The sequence below is a fragment of the Schistocerca nitens genome, chromosome 4 (genome assembly GCF_023898315.1).
Source record: "Schistocerca nitens isolate TAMUIC-IGC-003100 chromosome 4, iqSchNite1.1, whole genome shotgun sequence".
NCBI lineage: Eukaryota > Metazoa > Arthropoda > Insecta > Orthoptera > Acrididae > Schistocerca > Schistocerca nitens.
The window spans coordinates 969,858,365-969,881,191 of record NC_064617.1 but is presented as its reverse complement, the minus strand read 5'-3'; the positions used below and the strand labels follow the sequence as shown (position 1 = coordinate 969,881,191).

The 22,827-nt window shown below is 45.8% G+C and overlaps 1 protein-coding gene across 4 annotated transcripts in view; it reads left to right on the top strand.

Moving 5' to 3' along the window:
• LOC126253660 (proton channel OtopLc-like) overlaps nt 1-22,827 on the top strand; it is an 856,134-nt gene that overhangs the window by 219,780 nt on the left and 613,527 nt on the right. The window lies entirely within an intron of this gene.

Genomic DNA, 22,827 nt, shown 5'->3' with positions numbered 1-22,827 from the left:
TTTTTCAATCTCGCTGCATTTTACAACATTTAAAATAATTTTGCGAGCTTGTATCCGAATTACAGCTCTCTTTCCACGATCAGGAGTTGAGGAAGGAGTTGAGTTTACCCTCGATGAAGCAGAATCATTCTCACTACTCGATTTCAAAAAGAATAAAATTCACAAATAGCTTCACAAGTAGAGACTCGGCATGACAAAGTAGGTCCGGAAATAATGTGTGTACTGCAATATCAGCATACTACCAAGCATTATTGGAGCTGAGGTTGGTAGCGACTGCAAGCAAGTGAATATCGTGCCGAAATCATACAGTCTTTCGAATTTTATTGAAACAGTTACTCCTGTTAATCACTGCGGTAAAGCTCTTTAGAAAGTCGCGAATAGTACAGAATAACTGACAGCATTATAAGAGACAAAATATTAAACAAAAAGCCACTTAAGATAGCACAGAGCGAGCTGAAACACAGCAAAAATAAACAAACTGTGCGGAATTCCTCTCCAATGTTCTTTATAAGCAAGTGAAGCAAGAAGAAATTCAACATGTAAGAGATCATAATTCGAGTCATTCAATGTAATTTAGTTTACTCCAAAGTGCAAAACAAACGAGAGTGTTACAAAGCTTAAGTTTTTCAATTCAAAGGCATCGGTTTACGCGATTAAGACAAATGCCATGCGCGTCCACAAATCTTTCATCCGTAACTGTGGATATTAGAATATTGTAAACCACTTCAACCCGTTCGGTATGCTGAAGTTCTGACGGTAAGCTTGCACATTTTATAAATTTTCGTCTGCTGAGGTCTGACCTCGTAAATCATATTCCATATATAACTTCTACGACTTTCAATACAACACGGCGTGTCACACTCTCGATACGTTCCTTAAGTTAAAATTTAAAGTTACTGAATAGGATTTTATGAAATTTGTTGCAGAATATTTCGCCAACTTCGGGATGTCAAATGAACTCCTCTTGCAAGCTGTTGCCACATCTTGCATAATGTTGGTGACTATATAGTTCAATGCCAAGTGAATGTTAATTCATCACAACGTTATATCATGCTAACATACTACACTTTCAGTATAATAAGCGTTGCATTGTGTACTTCCAAATTTTACTAAATATTTATAGTCACTGATTTTATATTGAACATTATTTATGTCGTAAGTAATGGGCAAACAGAAGCCAGACCATCAAGCCAAGATCATAATGGGTGAAGTGTCCTAGAACAGACTTTTCGTCGTTTTGTGACTTTTTCGGTAACTCCACAAGTAATCCTTATCAATATAAACGAAGAAGGAATGGTGCAGGCGTAAGACAGATGGTGGTACGAAGGAAGTATGATGTACGTTTGTTTGTATGGAATATGAGGAAATCATCATTTCTGCATCTTAGCCCTTGCCGATATCCAGGAAACTGAGCATTCAAGCCAATAAACCGTCAATTCGTTCCGAATGGGTAATGACAATGACTTAGACCATATCATTCATTATTATCGATAGCTTTTAACGCAGAAATAGACTGAATTCGTAATCGTAGTATTGGTTATCCTTCGATTTTTTAACCACAAAATATTTACCATTGCAGAATTTCGAAGATGTGCTCACGCATATCCACATCGTCTCAGGTCTCTACTCAGTAATTTTTAATTTTATCCATAATGGTTGCTGTTAAACTTTGTGCCTGATTCCTGAACGGATAAGGCTGAAGAAACTGCGCTAGCACTCGTAACTGAACGTGTGCATCATTTAAAAGGAAGAGAAAAAGGAACCAAATACACGACCTGTTTCAGACCTATCCCCACCTTCATCTTTACTCATCCATTCTTTCAACTGCTTAATGTAAGAGGCAAATTATGCAATGTTGACTAAGGAAGCGTAAGTGAATGCATTGAAAATGGCAGAATGACAAGAGTTGAATATACTAAAGGACTTACGAATAGATCGATTATCTAGATGGTAATGTCAAATTTGACTCGAAGTTGGTCATTCGAAGCACCGTAGTTCCATATTCACAGACTAAAAAGAATGCTACAAACTGTGAATGAAACATGCGCTCACACCCTAGTACAGAAGTTATGGTCAGAGATCGGAGGTAAGAGATCGAGATGCTGCACACACAGTTAAAGTTATGAAAGTTATTATATGATTTTAGAACCATACTGTCAAATTATAATAAGTAACATCGTCGCTGTAAAATTTACTTTCTTTCTTCATTACAAAAGCCCTTACATATTTTATTGGCAGCTGCGAGAAGGCTTCGTTACACCTATTTTTCCCCCGGAGCAATGTCTGATACATTATGGTTTATATAAAGGAAATTTGAAATATGTGCACAAATGGAACATTAAGTGCAAAGAGATCTTCAGGTCGTTCGGAAATTCCCATTACAAGCTTCTAGGAACCCATGTCCGGAAACATGACATTTTCGTTCTACGACGGTTTCAGTTCAGATGTTAAACTTGTCCACTTCAGGAATTGAATTGAGCGTGACAGTACAATTATTACGTAACAGTTCGGAAGGAAACATAACGAAACATCCATGTATCACTTAAGCACAAACTGTCGTATTAACACTTAAACATTACGTTTATACATTATTCCAGAACAAAAAAGAACCCAGCATATTGTATGTACAGAACAGCACTCATGCTTTACAATAGCGGAACAAACGCTGGTAGCAGTTACTTCTGTAAAATATGTGGGACTACGCGTACGAAACGATTTGAAGATGATCACATAAAATTGTTGGTAAGGCGGGTGCCAGGTTGAGATTCATTGGGAGAGTCCTTAGAAAATGTAGTCCATCAACAAAGGAGGTGGCTTACAAAACACTCGTTCGACCTATACTTGAGTATTGTTGGTCAGTGTGGGATCCGAACCAGATCGGGTTGACAGAGGAGATTGAGAAGATCCAAAGAAGAGCGGCGCTTTTCGTCGCAGGGTTATTTGGTAAGTGTGATAGCATTACGGAGATGTTTAGCAAACTCAAGTGGCAGACTGTGCAAGAGGAGCGCTCTGCATCGCGGTGTAGCTTGCTCGCCAGGTTTCGAGAGGGTGTGTTTCTGGATGAGGTGTCGAATATATTGTTTCCCCCTACTTACACCTCCTGAGGAGATCAGGAATGCAAAATCAGAGAGATTCGAGCGCGCACAGAGGCTTTCCGGCAGTCGTTCTTCCTGCGAACCATACGTGACTGGAACATGAAAGTGACAGTGGCACGTAAAGTGCCCTCCGCCACACACCGTTGGGTGGCTTGCGGAGTATAAATGTAGATGTAGATGTGGCAATCATAATCTTTGTTACAGATATTGTACCTACGAAACAAGTTCTGATACACACACTCCAGCCTCACCTGGTGTCTCTTCAGTTTTAGTGCAGCGGCCAGAACTCTTAACAGCAGATCTTCCTCTGTCTCTACAGGAGCCTCATAAATTAAACTTTGCATACGGCCGCACAAGTAGCAGTCCACACACAGCTGCTTACGAGGACAAGTAGTTCTGAGCCTTTCCTGTTTCCATCGAGAGACGTGGACGTGTTACACACTGAAGAGCCAACTGGTATACCTACCTAATATCGCGTAGGGCCCACGCGAGCACGGAAAAGTGCGGAAGTGCCACGACAAGACGTGACATGGACTTGACTGATGTCTGAAGTAGTGCTGGAAGGAACTGAAGCCATGAATCCTACAGGGCTGTCCATAAATCCATAAGAGTACGAGGGGGTGGCGATCTCTTTTGAACAGCATGTTGCAAGGCATCCCAGTATGTCAATAATATTCATGTCTGGGGAGTTTGATGGCCTGTGGAAGTGTTTGAACTCAGAAGAGTGTTCCTGGAGCCACTCTGTAGCAGTTCTGGACGCTTGAGGTGTCGCATTGTCCTTCTGGAATTGCCGAAGTCCAACGGAATGTACAATGGACATGGATGGATGCAGGTGACCAGACTGGATGCTTACGCACGTGTCACCTGTCAGAGTCGTATCTAGACGTATCAGGCGTTCCTATATTACTCCAACTACACACGCCCCACACCATTACAGAGCCTCCACCAGCTTGATTAGTCACCTGTTGACATGCAGAGTCCATGGATTCATGAGGTTGTCTCCATGCTCGAATACGTCCATCCGCTCGATACAATATGAAACGAAACTCGCCCGACCAGGGAACGTGTTTGAAGTCATCGACAGCCCAATGTCGGTGTTGACGGGCCCAGGCGAGGCGTAAAGCTTTATGTCGTGCAGTCGTCAAGGGTAACCGAGTGGGCCTTCTGCTTCGAAAGCCCATATCGACGATATTACGTTGAATGGTTCGCATGCTGACACTAACTGATGGCTCAGCATTGAAATCTGCAGCAATTTCCTGAAGGCTTGCACTTTTGTCACGTTGAACGGTTCTCTTCAGTCGCCGTTGGTCCGTTTCTTGCAGAATCTTTTTCCGGTCGCAGCGATGTCGGAAATTTGATGTTTTACCGGATTCCTGATATTCGCGGTACACTCGTGAAATGGTTGTACGGGAAAATCCCCACTTCATCGCTACCTCGGAGATGCTGTGTCCCATAGCTCGTACGCCGTCTATAACACCAAGTTCTAACTCACTTAAATCTTGATAACCTGCAATTGTAGCAGCAGCGACCGATCTAACAATTCCGCCAGACACTTGTTGTCTTATACAGGCGTTGCCGACCGCAGCGTCGTTTTGTGCGTGTTTACATATCTCTGTATTTGAATACGCTTGCTCGTACCAGTTCCTTTGGTGCTTCAGTGTACATCTGAACTGAAACCGTCGTAGAACGGTAACTGTATGTTTCCGGACATGGGCTCCTATTCAAAATCTTATGTACTCATTCCCCTCTACAAGCTCTAGAATTTTATAACGGGGCTTTCCGGAGACACTGCACATTAACACGCTAAAGTTTCAGAGTATTTGACAGAGCGAGGTGGCGCTGTGGTTAGCACACTGGACTCGCATTCGGGAGGACGACGGTTGGTCCCGCTTCTAGCCATCCTGATTCAGGTTTTCCGTGATTTCCCTAAATCGCTTCAGGCAAATGCCGGGAGGGTTCCTTTGAAAGGGCACGGCCGACTTCCTTCCCCATCCTTTCCTAATCCGATGAGACCGATGACCTCGCAGTTTGGTCTTCTCCCCCCCCCCCCCAATCAACCAAACCCTAACCATTTCAGAGTATTTTAATTTGGATGCAATAATCTTACGAGCTAAGGGGTTAATTCATGAAAGACTTTCATGATTTTGGTTGCAGGAGGACAGTAATTAACAGGTATTGTTTCTACACTAATCGCCATTAAAATTGCTACACCAAGAAGAAATGCAGATGATAAACGAGTATTTATTGGACAGATATATTATACTACAACTGACGTGTGATCACATTTTCACGCAATTTGGGTACATAGATCCTGAGAAATCAGTACCCAGAACAACCGCCTCTGGCCTTAATAACGGCCTTGATACGCATGGGCATTGAGTCAAACAGAGCTTGGATAGCGTGTACAGGTACAGCTGCCCACGCAGCTTCAACACCATACCACAGTTCATCAAGAGTAGTGACTGGAGTGTTGTGACGAGCCAGTTGCTCGCCCACCATTGACCAGACGTTTTCAATTGGTGAGAGATCTGGAGAATGTGCTGGCCACGGCAGCAGTCGGACATTTTCTGTATCCAGAAAGGCCCGTACAGGACCTGCAACATGCGGTCGTGCATTATCCAGCTGAAATGTAGGGTTTCGCAGGGATCGAATGAAGGGTAGAGCCACGGGTCGTAACACATCTGAAATGTAACGTCCACTGTTCAAAGTGCCGTCAATGAGAACAAGAGGTCACCGAGACGTGTAACCAATGGCACCGCATACCATCACGCCGGGTGATACGCCAGTATGGCGATGACGAATACACGCTTCCAATGTGCGTTCACCGCGATGTCGCCAAACACGGATGCGACCGTCATTATGCTGTAAACAGAACCTGGATTCATCCGAAAAAATGACGTTTTGCCATTCGTGCACCCAGGTTCGTCGTTGAGTACACCAACGCAGGCGCTCCTGTCTGTGATGCAGCGTTAAGGGTGACCGCAGCCACGGTCTCCGAGCTGATAGTCCATGCTGCTGCAAACGTCGTCGAACTGTTCGTGAAGATGGTTGTTGTCTTGTAAACGTCCCCATCTGTTGACTCAGGGATCGAGACGTGGCTGCACGATTCGTTACAGCCATGCGGAGAAGATGCCTGTCATCTCGACTGCTAGTGATGCGAGGCCGTTGGGATCCAGCACGGCGTTCCGTATTACCCACCTGAACCCACCGATTCCATATTCTGCTAACAGTCATTGGATCTCGACGAACGCGAGCAGCAATGTCGCGATAAGATAAACCGCTATCGCGATAGGCTACAATCCGACCTTCATCAGGCATCGCCGGACAACTTCTGTTCGTCTATGAGAAATCGGTTGGAAACTTCCCTCGTGTCAGCACGTTGTAGGTGTCGCCACCAGCGCCAACCTTGCGTCAATGCTCTGAAAAGCTAATCATTTGCATATCACAGCATCTCCTTCCTGTAGGTTAAATTTCGTGTCTGTAGCACGTCATCTTCGTGGTGTAGCAATTTTAATGGCCAAGGCAGGGTTAGTTGGAACTGTGAATGTATGTTTAGAGTCGTACAAAGAGGTCCATTTTCTTCATTGTTGGGTCATTCATATGTAGGGCAGCTACTCGTTTGTTAGCACAGTAACGCATTCAAACATTCAGGATGGCACCCTGCCGTGCCACTTCACTTCCAGGCACCAGTGTGTCGTGCTCTGGAAGCAGCTGTTGCTACGTCTGTGCCCTGAGTGCTTGCAGCGCCCGCAGCACGGCCAACAGGTCCGCGCCCCCAGGTAACGGTGCCGGCGCGGGCAGCTGAGGGCCCCTGAAACCCGACCCCCACGCGTCACGGCCCAGCGCACCTGCACTCGCAGCCAGCCGCCTCCGCCGTCTCTTTGCTGCCACTAGAGGCCGCGCAGGCTACGGTGGGCGATGCTTAGTGAACAGTTTGTGTCTAAGGCGCTGGGCGAATTCATTCGTAGTTCCGAAGGGGAGGTCGACAGCGCTTTGCCCCCTTTCCGTCGGTCGGAGATGACAGAAACGAGGTGCACACACCCTGCAGTCTTTCTCAAACGATTTCACAGGAACTATTCTGAAAAAAAAAATCATTTTTGCATTACTTGTAGCTCCTATCTCTTCCCGTTGATGCTCACGACAGTGGCACGTGATCATTCGACCATCCTCGTCGTTTTTGAGATACTCTGTCACAGGCTCTGCATAATAATAATGGATCAGAGACACTAATTTAAAAGAGGTAAACAGACATAGAAAACATTCAGAAAAGGGAACGGAAGATCGTAAAAAAATTTTAGGCGCAAGACTTGTATATGAACAGTATCGGCTGAGAGGCAAACAGGAAATCAAAAAATACTCTAAAATTCACAGTGACACTAGAAAATGCAGATTAAGATTCTACAGGCACATCAAAAGAATGAATCCGGACAAACTTACAAAGCAAATAGTTGAATTCTATGAAAACAGGAGTAAATCTAAAACAGACCCAATGAAACTGATTGGCGAAACCAAAACAGATCTGAAACTAGCAGGAATTACAGGAAAGGATATCCAAAACAGGGAAATCTTCAGATCCAAAATTCACTACTGGCAAGTTGACCAAGAGGAGAAACCAAAGAAGACTGGAACAAGGTGGTCTCAAGAAAGAAAAGAAGCCCGCAGCAAAAGAATGAAAGAAGTATGGGCACAAAGAAACGGTGGTTCACCCCACTAAGTACTAATGGGCTCATTCGCATATATCCATTAAGATAAGTGATTTTTGCAAAGGGAAGATTATATATGTTGTTGTGGTCTTCAGTTCTGAGACTGGTTTGATGCAGCTCTCCGTGCTACTCTATCCTGTGTAAGCTTCTTCATCTCCCAGTACCTACTGCAACCTACATCCTTCTGAATCTGCTTAGTGTATTCATCTCTTAGCCTCCCTCTACGATTTTTACCCTCCACGCTGCCCTCCAGGTGATCCCTTGATGCCTCAGAACATGTCCTACCAACCGGTCCCTTCTTCTAGTCAAGTTGTGCCACAAACTCCTCCCGAATTCAATTCAATACCTCCTCATTAGTTATGTGATCTACCCATCTAATCTTCAGCATTCTTCTGTAGCACCACATTTCGGAAGCTTCTATTCTCTTCTTGTCCAAACTAGTTATCGTCCATGTTTCACTTCCATACATGGCTACACTCCATACAAATACTTTCAGAAACGACTTCCTGACACTTAAATCTATACTCGATGTTAACAAATTTCTCTTCTTCAGAAACGCTTTCCTTGCCATTGCCAGTCTACATTTTATATCCTCTCTACTTCGACCATCATCAGTTATTTTGCTCCCCAAATAGCAAAACTACTTTACTACTTTAATTTTGTCATTTCCTAATCTAAGTCCATATATATATATATATATATATATATATATATATATATATATATATATATATATATATATATTCCCTTTGCAAAAGTCACTTATCTTAGTGGATTTTCACATTTGCAGCCCATATCTTCGCTAGGATGATTTCCTGTTAGTATCTGCTCCCCTTACATACATTTGTTACCGCGTCACGCGCCCGCAAAGCCACCACGCAGCATGCAACGTCGCGTGGTCATAATGTTTTGGCTGTCCACTGTAGAGGCTAATAACAAAGTAAGCAACGGATAGTTTCAACTAATACAAAGGCGTGAACCGTTGGAGGTTACAGACGAAGGTCAATGACGAACGACGCTGCGGCAAGCTGCACCGAGGTGGTGCCGGATGTCAGTGTATGGGTGGCTCGCTTCTTGCAAAGTTCTTTATCAATCCTGAACTTGTTTCACCTATATTAGCCTCGTTGTTAATGTGACGACACACATTGGTCGTCCTTTTTTGTTGTCGTTGCCTGTGATTCGTGGTTGCGCAGTCAGTGTGGCGCCTGTGGAAGAGTGCCCGGAACTGTCCGCTTCTGCGCATCGGTGTTGAGCCCCGAGCGCCGGCCGGTGGCGACCGGAGCGACCTTGAGGGCGCCCCGGTCGGCTACCTGCGCTGTCGCCGTCACTGCACGGACCAAACACGGCTCTCCCGCGTTCAGGCCATGAGGTGCTGCTGCAATGCGTGGGCCACTGTTTTCCCGACCCCTCCGCCGGGATTTCTCCGCTTTTCCACGACGCTTTCTTTCTCCGTCCAACAATGCTATGCGTCTCTCAATACGGATACACACTGTTCAGTCAAAACGTTATGACCACCGACTTACTATCGATATAAACCCGACCAGGCGATAGTAGCTTCACCTGTCGAGGAATGACTGCTAGTCAGACACACGCACGATCTCCTCATATCGCGTCGGATTTTTTTTTGGCCGGCGTAGCGCAGCAACTCGACGTGGCACTGACTCAACAAGCCGCTGGAAGCCCCTGCAGAAATATTGGACCAGGCGTCCATAATTGCGGCAGTGTTGCCAGTGTAGAATTTTGCTCGATTATGTTCAAATGGTTCAAATGGCTCTGACAAGGGAACATCCTCATCGCACCCCCCTCAGATTTAGTTATAAGTTGGCACAGTGGACAGTCCTTGAAAAACTAAACACAGATCAATCGAGAAAACAGGAAGAAGTTGTGTGGAACTATGAAAAAAAAGCAAAATATTCAAACTGAGTAGTCCATGCACGATATAGGCAACATCTAGGAAAGCGTAAGCAAAGGAGCGCCGTGGTCCCATGGTTAGCGTGAGCAGCTGCGGGACGAGAGGTCGTGGGTTCAAGCCTTTCCTCAAGTAAAGATTTTAATTTTTTATTTTCAGTTTACGTGACAAACTCTTATGTTTTTATCACTTTTTTGGGAGTGATTATCACATCCACAAGAAAACCTAAATCGGGCTAGGTAGACGAATACTTTTACCCATTCGCCAAGTGTACAAATTAGGTGGGTCGACAACATATTCCTGTCATGTGACGCACATGCCGTCACCAGTGGCGTATAGAATATATCAGACGTGTTTTCCTGTGAGGAATCGGTTGACCTATGACCTTGCGATCAAATGTTTTCCGTTCCCATTGGAGAGGCACGTCCTTTCGTCTACTAATCGCACGGTTTTGCGGTGCGGTCGCAAAACACAGACACTAACCTTATTACAGTGAACAGAGACGTCAATGAACGAACGGACAGATCATAACTTTGCGAAAATAAAGAAAGTAAAATTTTCACTCGAGGGAAGACTTGAACCAAGGACCCCTCGATCCGCAGCTACTCACGCTAACCACGGGACCACGGCGCTCCTTTGCTCACTGTATCCTATATGTTGCTTATCTTACACATGGACTACTCAGTTTCTATATTTTGCTTTTTTTTCATAGTTTCACACAACTTCTTCCTGTTTTCTCGATTGATCTGTGTTCAGTTTTTCAAGGCCTATCCACTGTGGCAACTTATAACTAAATCTGAGGGGGGTGCGATGGGGAGGTTCCCTTGTGAGCACTATGGGACTTAACTGCTGTGGTCATCAGTTCCCTAGAACTTAGAACTACTTAAACCTAACTAACCTCAGGACATCACACACATCCATGCCCGAGGCAGGATTCGAACCTGCTACCGCAGCGGTCGCACGGTGCCAGACTGTAGCGCCTAGAACCGCTCGGCCACGCTCGATTATGTCCCATAAATGTTCAATGGCATTCATGTCGCACGATATGGCTGGCCAAATAATTCGCTCGAACTGTATATAATGTTCTTCAAATCAATCGTGAACAACTGTGGCACTATGACATGGCACATTGTCATCAATAAAAATTCCATCGTTCTTTGGGAACATGAAGTCAATGAATGGCTGCAAATTATCTCCAAGTAGCCAAACGTTGCCATTTCCAGTCAATGATCAGTTCAGTTGGACCAGAGGACTCAGTCCACTCGACGTAAACACAGTCCACTCCATTATGGACCCACCAGCAGCTTGCACAGTGCCTTCTTGACAACTTGGGTCCATGGCTTCGTAGAGTCTGCGTCACACTCTAACACTACGGTCAGGTCTTACCAACTGAAATCGGGACTGCTCTGACCACAGCACGGTTTACAGTCGTCTGGGGTCCAACCGATGTGATCACGAGCCCAGGAAACGCAGTAACGCCAAATTTCGCCGAATCGACCTAACGGATACGTTCGTCGCACATCCTACAATGATTTCTGCGGTTATCTCACTCAGTGTGGCTTGTCTGCCACCACTGGCAACTTGTAACCTCCCCCTCACTTATCGACCTTAATGACAGTAAAAATAAAACCGCGTGTACCTAATGGTAATTTGGGAAAAGCAATTCTCACTGAAGTTAATCTGTCGTTAAAGAGGGAGGAAGGGTTACATTTAAATTAAAGGAAAAATGCAAATGAAATTGGTGGATATTAATTTTGAGAAAAGCGTAAAATTAATAAAGAAAGTAAATGTGCGGAAATTACGTTAACAATTAACTGGCGTTAAATAGATACTTGAGATTTCGGGAGAATTACGGTCGCCAGTCCTATGGGCAACTACTATAATAACTGAAAAAGAAACGTTAATGCACATATAATTATCACTAAAAGCGTGGCAACTGAAGGTTGACACGTGTTCTGTGAAAACTGAATATTTGTCAGAAGTAATAAATTTCGTTACACTCTGACTTCATTTAGCAAAAGAATTAATAAAACCGTAAAATTCAAAGTTAATTTAGTGACTGAAATTGTTAGTGAGCTTTGTTCCTAAAGCACTTCGAAATAAAATAAAATAAGGTTAGTCTTGGGCTACCTCAACAATCATCTCAAAGGCAACCTGAATCTACGCAATTTAGAAATAAGAGATTTAACTTTGAACTTGAATTAAATGATTTTGAACAATTAACAATTGTAAAATTTAGTACGCACCAAACTGAGTTGCAGTCACAGGTAAGCTAAAATACGGTAACAAAACTCGCACTCTTAATTTGTGCTTGTGTAATCTAAATACAGTTCTGTTTGGTTATTGTAGGCAGCTATGACTACTTTAACTGAACTTTGAAATTAAAGCAGTGAAATAGAATGATATTACTTTAATGCTGGCGTTTGAATTTCAACGACACTCGGGTTCATTTCGGAAAAGGAAGGGACCCTGCTTGGTTATGCAATTGGGACAATGAGCAGCAAAGGTTCATGCTAAGTTGCTGTATTTTAGTGATGCAAATGGAACAGTTTGAAAAGCTGAGGTCTGCCATACAGTTCTAAAACTTTACGTGCTTCCAGTCTTCCTTGTTGGTTGATTGAAGGTTTGAAGTCGTCGATCGAGGAGGTGGTGACAGTCACTCATTGTCGGCCGTCGCTGTTGCAGAAGCTGGATGTTGGCGCGCCTTCTTCTCCACACGGTCACCAGGCGAAACGGGGTCTTGATGTGCGCCAGCTAACGTATCCCGTCCGCGACACCGTGCCAGAAACTATCATAGCAAGTCGAGCGCAATTACATACTGCCAAACCCCGAAAGCGCGGCAACTCGCGGGAGCGTCACTCAACACACCTGCTCCACCGCCCTACTCCAGCCAGACTCTGCTCTGCCCGCGCTCCACGCGAAAGAGTTAACACTACCCAAGATCCTAAACACTGATTCTCCACACGACCTATCGATGTAATCCTTCGATAACAGTTTTCCCTGGGCAAGACCCAGTATAAAAATACAAATAATATTTACAAAAGAAACCAATTATATATATATATATATATATATATATATATATATATATATAACAGTTACAATATATAAAGACACAGAAATGTCATATCTTCAGGTAACAAAATAAGGAAAAAATTTATAGTACAATAGATGGAAATAGGAGGATATGCATTTCCGGCGTTACAAACTGTACGGTAACGCAACTGCTCTCGGTCGCTAAATGAAGGCCATCGGTGGCTGAGTTGTCCGTTGTGAGAGGTAATGTCTGAAATCTGATAGTCTCGTTACACGCTTGACACTGTGGATCTCGGAATATTGAATTCCCTAACGATTTCCGGAATGATATGTCCCACGCGCCTAGCTCCGACTACCATGCCGCGTTCAAACTGTGTCAATTCCCTTCATGTGGCCACAACCATGTCGGAGACCTTTCCGTGTGAATCACCCTGATTACTAATCTCAGCTGGACCAATACACCGCCCTCTAATACCTTGTGTACGCGATACTGTCGCCGTCTACGTAAGTGCCTATCGCAGTCACATGACTTTTGTCACCTTAGTGTGCACCCTCCATTGTTAGTGCTGTCACCTGCAAATCTGTGAGTGGCTACTTCATGTTGATGTCGAACATACACTACTGGACATTAAAATTGCTACACCAAGAATAAATACAGATGATAAACGCGTATTCATTAGACAAATATATTATACTAGAACTGACATGTGATTACATTTGCACGCAATTTGGGTGCATAGATCCTGAGAAATCGGTACCCAGAACAACCACCTCTGGCCGTAATAACGGCCTTCATACGCCTGGGCATTCAGTCAAACGGAGCTTGGATGGCGTGTACAGGTACAGCTGCCCGTGCAGCTTCAACACGATACCACAGTTCATCAAGAGTAGTGACTGGCGTATTGTGACGACCAAGTTGCTCGGCCACCATTGACCAGACGTTTTCAGTTGGTGAGAGATCTGGAGAATGTGCTGGCCAGGGCAGCAGTCGAACATTTTCTGTATCCAGAAAGGCCCGTACAGGACCTGCAACATGCGGTCGTGCATTATCCTGCTGTAATGCAGGGTTTCGCAGGGATCTAATGAAGGGTAGAGCCACGGGTCGTAACACATCTGAAATGTAATGTCCACTGTTCAAAGTGCCGTCAGTACGAACTAGAGGTGATTGAGACGTGTAACCAATGGCACCCCCAACATGACGCCGGGTAATACGCCAGTATGGCGATGACGAGTACACACTCCCAATGTGCGTTCACCGCAATGTCGCCGAACACGGATGCGACCATCGTGATGCTGTAAACAGAACCTGGATTCATCCGAAAAAATGACGTTTTGTCATTCGTGCACCCAGGTTCGTCGTTGAGTACACCATCGCAGGCGCTCCTGTCTGTGATGCAGCGTCAAGGATAACAGCTGATCGTCCAGGCTGCTGCAAACGTCGTCGAACTGTTCGTGCAGATGGTTGTTGTCTTGCAAACGTCCCCATCTGTTGACTCAGGGATCGAGACGTGGCTGCACGATCCGTTACAGCCATGCGGATAAGATGACTGTCATCTCGAGTGCTAGTGATACGAGGCCGCTGGGATCCAGCACGGCGTTCCGTATTACCCTCCTGAACCCACCGATTCCATATTCTACTACAACAGTCGTTCGATCTGCACCAACGCGGGCAGCAATGTCGCGATACGATAAACCGCAATCGCGATAGGGTACAATCCGACCTTTATCAAAGTCGGAAACGTGATGGTACGCATTTCTCCTCCTTATACGAGGCATCACAACAACGTTTTCACCAGGCAACGCCGGTCAACTGCTGTTTGTGTATGAGAAATCGGTTTGAAACTTTCCTCATGTCAGCACGTTGTAGGTGTCGCCACCGGCGCCAACCTTGTGTGAATGCTCTGGAAAGCTAATCATTGGCATATCACAGCATCTTCTTCCTGTCGGTTGAATTTCGCGTCTGTAGCACGTCGTCTTCGTGGCGTAGCAGTTTTAATGGCCAGTAGTGTAGTTGGGGTAGGGGCACATTAATGCGACTGGACCGTATGCGATGATGACGATGGATTATGATATCGAAAAATGGTACTAACTTGATTACCATCATTTATGAAGCAGCAAAGAAATAATGAGAACAATTGGTAAGGTAAAATACGTATACCAGTGTTTTCTGCGACGTTGAGGTCAGCCATCCGCGATGAATGGCAAGCTGCGTACACAAAGGTGGTGACCGCGCGTTTGCCATTTAATTGTCGCGGTGACCTTTAGCGCCGGTCCGGCCGCCGAGTGCGACGCAGCAGGGCGCGTTGTCCGGTCAGTCGCCGCGCAGGTCACGGCCCCAGGCCATCGTCCGGCGGAAGTCACCGCGCCGTGGCGGCGCAGCGGCTGCAGGGAGACTATCTCGCTCGCCCAATTCCCGCTAGTCTTCCAAACGTAGCTACCCTGTCCAAAGTAAAGTGGAAATTCGGCTCTCCGTTCTACATAACTCGGTGACTACGAGGGCAGTTCAATAAGTAATGCAACCACATTTTTTTTCTCGGCCAATTTTGGTTGAAAAAACCGGAAATTTCTTGTGGAATATTTTCAAACATTCCCGCTTCGTCTCGTATAGTTTCATTGACTTCCGACAGGTGGCAGCGCTGTACGGAGCTGTTAAAATGGCGTCTGTAACGGATGTGCGTTGCAAACAACGGGCAGTGATCGAGTTTCTTTTGGCGGAAAACCAGGGCATCTCAGATATTCATAGGCGCTTGCAGAATGTCTACGGTGATCTGGCAGTGGACAAAAGCACGGTGAGTCGTTGGGCAAAGCGTGTGTCATCATCGCCGCAAGGTCAAGCAAGACTGTCTCATCTCCCGCGTGCGGGCCGGCCGTGCACAGCTGTGACTCCTGCAATGGCGGAGCGTGCGAACACACTCGTTCGAGATGATCGACGGATCACCATCAAACAACTCAGTGCTCAACTTGACATCTCTGTTGGTAGTGCTGTCACAATTGTTCACCAGTTGGGATATTCAAAGGTTTGTTCCCGCTGGGTCCCTCGTTGTCTAACCGAACACCATAAACAGCAAAGGAGAACCATCTGTGCGGAATTGCTTGCTCGTCATGTGGCTGAGGGTGACAATTTCTTGTCAAAGATTGTTACAGGCGATGAAACGTGGGTTCATCACTTCGAACCTGAAACAAAACGGCAATCAATGGAGTGGCGCCACACCCACTCCCCTACCAAGAAAAAGTTTAAAGCCATACCCTCAGCCTGTAAAGTCATGGTTACAGTCTTCTGGGACGCTGAAGGGGTTATTCTGTTCGATGTCCTTCCCCATGGTCAAACGATCAACTCTGAAGTGTATTGTGCTACTCTTCAGAAATTGAAGAAACGACTTCAGCGTGTTCGTAGGCACAAAAATCGGAACGAACTTCTCCTTCTTCATGACAACGCAAGACCTCACACAAGTCTTCGCACCCGAGAGGAGCTCACAAAACTTCAGTGGACTGTTCTTCCTCATGCACCCTACAGCCCCGATCTCGCACCGTCGGATTTCCATATGTTTGTCCCAATGAAGGACGCAATCCGTGGGACGCACTACGCGGATGATGAAGAAGTTATTGATGCAGTACGACGTTGGCTCCGACATCGACCAGTGGAATGGTACCGTGCAGGCATACAGGCCCTCATTTCAAGGTGGCGTAAGGCCGTAGCATTGAATGGAGATTACGTTGAAAAATAGTGTTGTGTAGCTAAAAGATTGGGGAATAACCTGGTGTATTTCAATGCTGAATAAAACAACCCCTGTTTCAGAAAAAAAAATGTGTTTCATTACTTATTGAACTGCCCTCATACTACAGAATAGTACTGCGCTCGTTGATACACATATCATTCCAGAACCCTCTTACGGCCTACATCTACATGATATTACGCAAGCCACCTAATGGTGTGTGGCGATGAGTACTTCTGGTAGGTACCAGTAATGATGCTCCCCCCCCCACCCGTGGGTCGAGCGGCTCTAGGCGCTTTAGTCCAGAACCACGAGGCTGCTACGGTCACAGGTTCGAATCCTGCCTCAGCCTGGATGTGTATGATGTCCTTAGGTTAGTTAGGTTTAAGTAGTTCTAAGTCTAGGGGGCTGATGACCTCAGATGTTAACTCCCATAGTGCTTAGAGCTATTTGAGCCATTTGAGCCACTTGAACCCGTACCCTGTTTCGGTTGCAAATGCCGCGTGGGAAGAATGATTATCGGTAGGCCTCTGTATTGGCTATGATTCCTCGAATTTTCTCCTCATGGTCATTACGCGACATATACGAGGGCTGTTCCGAGAGAAAAGTCCAGTCGGTCGCGAAATCGAAAGCAGGGTGACAACCAGAAATCTTTTAGTAGCAACAGCTAGCTACACCTTCCAGCTATTTCTCTACATAGTCACCGCTCCGACTTAGACATTTGTAAAAAAATTTTGTTTATTCATAGACACAATCCCATGTTTATGAAACATCAAAACCGGTTTCGGCCATACAATGGCTCAAATGGTTCAAATGGCTCTGAGCACTATGGGACTTAACTTCTGAGCTGATCAGTGCCCTAGGACTTAGAACTACTTAAACCTAAGTAACCTAAGGACATCACACACATCCATGCCCGATGCAGGATTCGAACCTGCGACAGTAGCAATCACGAGGCGCCAGACTGTAGCGCCTAGAACCGCTCGGCCACTCCGGCCGGCGGCCATACAATGACCATCTTCAGACGCTAAAGGCAATGCATGAACCTGTGTTCAGTGTATGCCGCCTTTAGCATCTGAAGATGGTCATTGTATTGCTGAAACCGGTTATGATGTGTCCTAAACATGTGATTGTGTCTATAAATAAACAAAGTTTTACAAGAGAATCAATCACGCACTCTATAGACAAAATGTTGTTTTTTCCGAAAACTTAGACATTTGTCGTAGCGTCGTACGAACTTTCCAATACCCTCGTCATACAATGCAGCTGCCTGTGCTTTTCGCCGATTATATACGCTGGTCCACAGTTCGTTGTCTTTGCCAAAAAGTTGTCTTCATAGCGGTTCATGTGAGCAGAGATGAAAATGAGACAGCCACATCTGCACTGTATGGTGAGTGACCAAACACATTCCATCGAAAACGCTGTGGGACCCTACTCATTACCCCTGCAGCGTGCGGCCAGAGGATTTTCATGAAGAAGGATTCGCATGACGGTTACGTTATCTGGGCTGCATAACATCAGGCGTATCTCTCACGGGCTCTCGTACTTGGTGGGAGACACTACCTATCTAAACATCTTTACATGCTCACTCTGCGCTCGGAACTTGAAAGAGCGACGAGACACGATCAACAGGCGTACTGGAGACACTGTCCAACACATCTGTGCAAAGTTCTGGCAGGTTTTCACTGTGGTTTCCTTTTCGCGCCTGATCGGACCTTATTTTCTGAGTAGCCCTCGTACGTGGAAGAAAATAATATCACAAGCTAAGCCCGCCCGGTTGGCCGTGTGGTTTAACGCACGGGTTTCTGGGGGGGAGGGAGGGGGGGTGGGGGAAGAAGCGCCTGGTCCCCGGCACGAATCCGCCCGGCGGATTTGTGTCGAGGTCCAGCAAACCAGCCAGTCTGTCGATGGCTTTTAGGCGGTTTTCCATATGCCTTGGCGAATGCGCGCTGTTTCCCCTAATCCGCCTCAGTTACACTATGTCGGCGATTGCTGCGCAAACAAGTTCTCCACGTACGCGTACACCACCGTTACCTTACCACGCAAACATAGCGGTTACACTCGTCTGGTGCGAGACGTTCCCTGGGGGTCCACCGGGGGTCGAACCGCACAACAACCCTGGGTTCGATGTGGGGCGGTGGAGGGGTGAAGTGGACTGCGGCAGTCGTCGTGGGGTTGCGGACCACTGCGGCTGCGGCGGGGACGGAGCCTCTCCGTCGTTTCTAAGTAGCCGGTTAACATACAATACAATATCACAAGCTGCGACATTGTCGCGAATAAAACAGTGACCCGTATATACAATAAGTTTCCTTTAATTTACGTCTATGGTCTCAAACTTTTTGTTAACAGATTGTAACGCCGGAAATGCATATCCTCGTATTTCCATCTATTGTACTATAATTTTTTTTTCCTTACTTTGTTACCTGAATATATGACGTTTCTGTGTCTTTGTATATTGTAATTGTTTTACTATTTGTATATATATGCATTTATGTCGATGTATAATTGGTTTGTTGTGTAAAGATTATTTGTATTTTTACGCTGGGTCTGGCCTAGGGAAAACTATGCTATCGAACGAATACATCGATAGGTCGTGTGGAGAATCGAAGTGTTTAGGATCTTTGGTAGTGTTAACTCTGCCGGTGGAGCGCGGGCAGAGCATGAGAGAGTCTGGCTGGAGTAGCGAGCGGAGCAGGTGTGTGGTGTGAAGCTCCCGCGAGTTGCCGCGCTTTCGGGGTTTGGCAGCATGTAATTGCGCTCGACTTGCGATGATAGTTTCTGACACGGTGTCGCGGACGGGAAGCATTAGCTGGCGCACATCAAGAGCCCGTTTCGTTTGGTGACCGTGTCGAGAAGAAGGCGCGCCAACATCCAGCTTCTGCAACAGTGACGGCCGACAATGAGTGACTGTCGCCACATCCTCGATCGACGGCTTCAAACCTTCAATCAACCAACAAGGAAGACTGGAAGCACGTAAAGTTTTAGAACTGTATGGCAGACCTCAGCTTTTCAAACTTTTAAAATTGTTGCATCATAAAATTACAGCAACTTAGCATGAATCTTTGTTGCTCATTGTCCCAATTGCATTACCAAGCAGGGTCCCTTCCTTTTCCGAAATGAACCCGAGTGTCGTTGAAATTCAAACGCCAGCATAATTCCATTTCACTGCTTTAATTTCAAAGTTCAGTTAAAGTATTCATAGCTGGCTACAATACTTAGATTACACAAGCACAAATTAAGAGTGCGAGTTTTGTTACAGTATTTTAGCTTACCTGTGACTGCAGCTCAGCTGGTACGCACTAAATTTTACTATTGTTAATTGTTCAGAATCATTTAATTCAAGTTCAAAGTTAAATCTCTTATTTCTAAATTGCGTAGATTCAAGTAGCTTTTGAAATGATTGTTGAGGTAGTCCAAGACTAACCGTATTTTACTGAATTTCGATGTGCTTCAGAAAGAAAGCTCACTATTAACTTCAGTCACTAAATTAACTTTCGCTTTTCCGGTTTTATTAATTCTTTTGCTAAATTAAGTGTAGCGAAATTTATTACTTCTGACAAACTTTCAGTTTTCACACTACACTTGTCAACCTTCAGTTGCCACACTTCTAGTGCTAATTATATGTGTAATAATCTTTCTTTTTCAGTTACTATAGTAATTGTCCTTAGGACTGGCGACTGTAATTTCCCCCAAATCTCAAATATCTAATTACCGCTAGTTGATTGTTAACGTAACGGCAGCACATTTACTTTCTTTATTAACTTTACCCCTATTTCAAAATTAATTTCCACCAGTTTCATTAGCATTTTTCCTTTCATTTAGATGTAACCCTTTCCTCCCTCTTTACCGACAAATTAACCTCGGTGACGATTGCTTTTCCCAAATTTCCATTAGGTACACGCGGTTTAATTTTTCACTGTCATTAAGGTAGATAAGTGAGGGGGGAGGTTACAAGATTACCGGATTCGGTCTATAATGACCATCATCAGATCTGCAGCAAAAAATGGGAAAAAACATAAATACACTCGCAGATTGTCTACAGCTTCATTATGGTCTATTTATAAAGCTCCAGACAATATGCGACTGGTGTGCAGACATTACAGCGTTGTTTGAGCACACTCTCTCCTCTACATATTTTATATTTAACAACGAATTTTACGAACACTCTGACGGTGTCGCAATGGGGAGTCCTTTGTCTCCCCTGGTGGCCAATCTTTTTATGGAGGATTTTGAGGAGAGACGACTCGACTCTGCCACTTTTAAACCGACAGTATTTTGGCGGTACGTTGACGACACTTTTATAGTGTGGCCTCATGGTCTGGACCGTCTCCAAGAATTTTTGCGTCATATGAACTACATATATAAAAACATAAAGTTTACCATGGAGATAGAGAAAGATGGTTGTCTGCCATTTTTAGACGTCTTGGTGCGACGGAAGAGTGATGGCACACTTGGTCACTCGGTGTACAGAAAGCCCACTCATACAGACCTGTATCTACAAGCTACTAGTTGCCACCATCCAGCACAAACAATGGGCGTTCTCAAAACCTTGGTCCACCGCGCCCATACTATCTCTGACGCCGACAGCCTTCGAGCGGAACTGGAACACCTGCAAAAAATATTTCTGAAGAATGGCTTTTCACCTAGGCAAGTGAACAGAGTGATGAAGACATACAAACGACGGAGCAAGGAAGAGGAAGAGGCCTTCAGGTCGACTGTTTATCTACCATTTATTGGGAATATTTCTTCACACGTAGGCAGAATATTGAGAAAGTATCAAGTGAGAGTCATCTTTCGCCCTCCTTCCAAAACTTCATCACTGGTGGGATCCGTTAAAGACGACCTGGGCCTGCATAAATCAGGTGTTTACAAAACTCCGTGTGAATGCGGCAAATCATATATAGGGCAAACAACACGAGCTGTGCAGGAACGCATTGTGGAACACCAACGGCATACTCGCCTTCTCCGACCCACCAAGTCCGCAATCGCCGAACATTGTATTTCCACAGACCATTACATGAATTACAGCGACACAAAAATTTTGGCCCATACGTCAAACTTTTGGAGCTCGATTATCAATGAATCTGTGGAAATACGATTGTCTGACAACGAGACTCTCATCAGTCGAGATAGCGGTTATCAGCTGAACTCTGCTTGGGATCCTGTTACAGAAAAACTTCGTAGTCGACGTAGTTATCTGCATAAAGATGGAAATCGACCTGATATCGATACGCCAGGCTTTCACCGTGGAGGGCGCGAGCCGCAGCGCACGGAGCCGTTATGAACGCGCACGCTGAGCAGCGCATGCGCAATGTCACCTCAGAAAGCTTTAAATAGCGGAGCTCAGCGAGTACTCGCTGTCCCTCCAGCTCAACTCCCGTCGCTCTGCCATTTTTGTTTCCCTTGACCTCCAAAATGCCTATGACCGTGTATGGCATCCCGGTCTCCTCTTTAAACTCCAAACCTACGCCCTGCCTATCAATTTTGTCCGTCTGGTCGCTTCCTTCCTCTCGCACCGTCCTTCCTATGTCACCCTCCACAACACCAACTCCCGCCTCTTTTATCCCACGGCTGGCGTCCCCCAGGGTTCTGTCCTCTCCCCTCTCCTTTATCTCTTGTATGCAGCTGATACGCCCAAGCCACCCCCACCAGTCCACCTTCTCCAGTATGCTGATGACACCGCCTTCCTGGCTCTCTATCCTACCCTTCAACGGTCTCAACGTACCCTCCAAACCCACCTTAACCAGTTCACCACTTGGTGTAACCAGTGGTTCCTCCGTCTCAACCCCTCCAAAACCCAGGCAATCATCATAGGCCGCACCACTCGCTCCTTCCGCCTCCATGATTTCTACCTCACCCTTTATGGTCGTCCTATCCAACTCACCCCCACCCTGAAATACCTTGGCCTCACCCTTGACCGACACCTCACCTGGACCCCTCATCTCCTGACCATCCAGCAGAAAGCCCATTCCCGCCTCCACCTCCTGAAACTCCTGTCTGGCCGGACATGGGGATTGCATCCTTCTACCATCCTCCACACCTACAAATCCCTCATCCGTCCTATCCTCTGTTATGCCAGCGTTGCCTGGATCTCCGCCCCCACCCGCTTTTACAAGGCCCTCCAAATCCTTGAACGCTATGCGCTCCGCCTTGCCTTCCATATCCGCCTTCCTTACCCCACACGGCTCCTGTATGAACTGATCCCCTTCCCCCACCTCCTCCTGTTCCTCCAACATCTCCGCATCCTTTACATTGTTCGCAGGCTTGATCCCCCCCACCCTCTGGTTTCCTCCTTCCTCTCCACCCCCCGCCCGTTGCCGCGCCTCTATCGCTGTATCCCTCCCTCTCTCCACCTCCACACCCTCCATCTC